The 3,805-nt window shown below is 38.7% G+C and overlaps 1 non-coding gene across 1 annotated transcript; it reads right to left on the bottom strand.

Moving 5' to 3' along the window:
- Window positions 1-3,428: 3,428 nt before the first annotated feature.
- LOC118487874 lies at window positions 3,429-3,534 on the bottom strand. The gene has a single exon (XR_004882816.1). It is a non-coding gene; the product is annotated as a small nucleolar RNA R71 (small nucleolar RNA).
- Between the last annotated feature and the right edge of the window lie 271 nt (window positions 3,535-3,805).

Below are 3,805 nucleotides of genomic sequence, written 5' to 3' on the forward strand. Positions count from 1 at the left end.
GACCATTAAAGCCATCCTGACTTTGAATAGCCGATTTGCCTTGGTCTCAAAACTGTGTGAAAAGTTTTGAAATTGATTTAGAACAATAATAAACTTTTAAGTTTAACATAGAGATGAAAAAAAAAAAATCTAAATTTACGGACATTTGAGACGGGTATTCAAGTATGTGATTGGGTAATGGGTATAATATAAGTTTTAACATTTTCCGTAGGTTTAGGATGTGTAAGTTATTAGGTGATACTAATTATTTGAATGTGTTTAGGCGCATCGAAACTAAATATATTAATATATTGAAATCTTAAAAAACATAATAATTAACATGTTAATAACTGAGTTAATTGAATATATACTTTGAGTCATTATAAGTTTTTGAACAATAAATATTGCTCCCACTCTACTTTACAATAAAACTATAAACTACTATCTTGCTAAGATGATTTGAAGTTAAGACTTCTCCTCTAAAATGCATATACCTTTACCAAGTAAGCCTCACATTGGTTTGAATCATTAGGGTAAGCGGAGTGGCATCGGTAATGTGCGGTAAACTTGGTTTACCGAGTCGGTAAACCACTGCCATGACCAACTTTACCGATTTTGCTTTGGTTGTTCGGTGAACCTACACCGATTCGGTGAGAGGGAGGGAAGGGGGAGAGATGGGTGTGTGGTGGGGTCCATTCCTTCTCAACCAATCACACATTTTTTTCTTTTTTTAAAAAATAAATAGTTTACCTAAACCCCATTAGGTAAACCAACGCCAACGTTTTTGAGCATTAGGTAAACAAATTAGGTGAATTGACGTGGCATTTGACGGGTGTTCCATAGGACAACCCTTAAAAGGTTTAATAACACGCACATTCCATGCTTATTACAGTTAATTGTTGGAACTTGTGATCTACATGATAATGGGTTTTGCAGGTGTTAATATGCATAAGGAGTGGTTTTTATGGCATTTGGATGGGAGATTGGAAAGGATGAAAGAAGATAGGACCTTATGAGAGTTAACAAGAAAACAAAGAAGAAAAGTCCAGCAGTCGTCGTAACCTACGGTCCTCACCGTAGGTTACGGCCTCCATTGAGGCCATTTTCCACCGCCGTAATCCAGTCTCTTAGTGCCGTAATGAAACAATAGGCACCGTAACCTACGGCGCCATATGGGGGTTCGTTGACTTGTTGACTGCCGTAAGCTACGACACTCAGCGTAGCTTACGGCGCCGTATGGTGCTACTATGTAACTCACGCATTAAATGTCATTTTGATGGGTTATTATGTTCTCTAATCATGCTATTTCCATTATCAATCACCGGGAGACGATTTTGGAGTGTTCTTGGGGGCTTGAAGACATTAGTGAATCATTGGTTTTATGTTTTTAACTTGCTTGAAGATTAAGACTTTGTTTACGATGTTTGTTCGAGCCATGAGTGGCTAAACTCTTGATGACTATCTTTGGTTGAAGGTTTGTATTAGAATTTATGCTTTGATTTCATATTTCTAGAATGATAAACTTAATCTATGTTGTGTTTATTATGATGTGTGATTAGTTGCTTGTAAATTATTGATTCGTATGTTAATCTAGTTTGAAACCATACGTTCTTGGTGTCGTTGGCAATCGAGATATCATGGGTAGGATTAGCATTGGGTAAAGGTTAATTGGTCATTGGGTAACAACCTCACGTTCTAAGAATCTGAGTACTTAGTTCCCTTTTATCACAACAAGTAATCACACATGAACTATGTCTATGTAGTTCTTTCTAGTGAATGATAGCATAAATGTCAAAGCAAACCGGAAACTAAAGATGGTCATTTTTCTCTAAATTGTTTACAAACCAAATTTTCATTTTGCAAATTAGAATAGTAATTTAGTTTTTAAACTCAATCAACCAAATCAACTCTTTGAATTTACTTTCTTTGCAATTAGATTAATTTTAGTTAACTTAGGGAAACTTTTAAATAGCACATATTCCACAAACTCCCTGTGTTCGATACCCACTTACCGCTATCTATTTAGTAGTAATTGGATTAAATTTGATTGTGACCACGACATCACGTCAAATTTTGGCGCCGCTGCCGGGGAGTAGTGCGTAACGTGTGTTATTTTTTATCTTTTTAAGTTTGTTATTTTTCTAGTTTACGCTGGGTGTGTTAGTGTGCAGGTATTTACAGGTGCATGCGTACAAGGAGCTCTCACAAGCTATCACCATTGGCATTTGACCCAGAAGTTGAACGAACTTTGAGAAGAAACATAATTTTGCTAAGAGAAAACAAAATCAGTGGTTCACCAACTACACCTACTACACCAGTTACACCAATTAGATACATGGATCCACCACCACCACCACCCACTACGGGTCAAAAATCTTCAACTTTCATTCCTACATCAACACAACCTTCACCAAATACCACCATGCCTAATTACACTACCGATCTTACTCCACCAAATGATGTTACACCAACCAACACTACACCACCTATTACTACCCAAACATACACTTACCTTTAGCCCTTCTACTACAATTCCACCATTCCACATTTTTTCCCAAATATGGGTCAATCATCTTCTACCTATCCACTTCCACAAAGCTCAACTGTCATTCATGCTACTTCTACATATCGACCACCGAACCAACCGGGGTTTCAACATTCGTCTTTTTCTTTTGTGCAATCTTCGGGTATAGGAGGAGATGGATACGATGAGGGGTATGAAGAAGAGTTCGGGGGGTACGAAGAAGATGGATTTTACTATGGGGGTGATGGAGGTAATTTGGGACCTCAAGGAGGAGCGGGTCAACAAAGTCAACCATTGCAACAAATTCAAGACATGGGTAGGCTACCGGTTAGGGTACAACATATTCGGCCACAAGGGTCACAATTGAAACGTCCTTCGTCTTTGCAACAAGTTCGTCCACAAAATGCACAACCTCAATTCCAAAGGCCAATTCAACAACCACCAATGCAACAACACCAATTTCAGCCACCAATTGCACCTCAAGGGCCTATGCAAAGACCAATGGGTCCTATACGTCCAAGGGTCCGGTTGGGTGTACCAAGAAGACATATTCATGAGCACGCGAGAGGCATAGAAGCACATTTCAGACCGGTGATCACTCATAATCCTTCACCGGTAGTTATCCCTCATAATGATCAAGGAAGGACGTTCGAAGTGCAAACGAATTCGTTACAAAGTTTGCCAAAGTATAAGGGTTTAGCAACGGAGGAGCCTTATTTTCATTTGGAGGCTTATGACTCAATTTGTAACATTATTGGGGGTCAAGGATTTTCAGCCGATGATGTCATATTGGTGCTATTCCAATTTTCCTTAGAAGATAAGGCTAAAAAGTGGTTTTACACCTTACCTTCGACATCTATCTATACGTGGACAGAAATGCAACAAATCTTCTTGGATGAATTCTTCACCGTTCAAAAGACAAATGATGCTAGAAAAAGTTTGAGAAGTTTTCAACAACAAACGGGTGAAATGTTTCATGAAGCATTTGAAAGGTTTAACATGATGATAAAGAATTGCCCTCAACATGGGATAGAGCTATGGGAGTTGATGAATGCTTTTCATGTGGGGTTATGTTCCGAAGATGCTCGTGACTTAATGTCTATCACAAATGGCACTTTTGGCACAAATTACGAGCATGACGATTGGGAATTCTTGGAACAAATGGCGGTCACATCAAAAAGGAAAGCTCAAGCATCAAGGAGAGCACGACCGACCATTACCCGAACTCAAGTGCACGCGGTAGACGATGGTAATGTTCAAACTTCTAATCAAGTTTATGATGTTTGTGCGCGTTGTAATGAG

Source organism: Helianthus annuus, chromosome 15, assembly GCF_002127325.2.
Source record: "Helianthus annuus cultivar XRQ/B chromosome 15, HanXRQr2.0-SUNRISE, whole genome shotgun sequence".
NCBI classification, from domain to species: domain Eukaryota; kingdom Viridiplantae; phylum Streptophyta; class Magnoliopsida; order Asterales; family Asteraceae; genus Helianthus; species Helianthus annuus.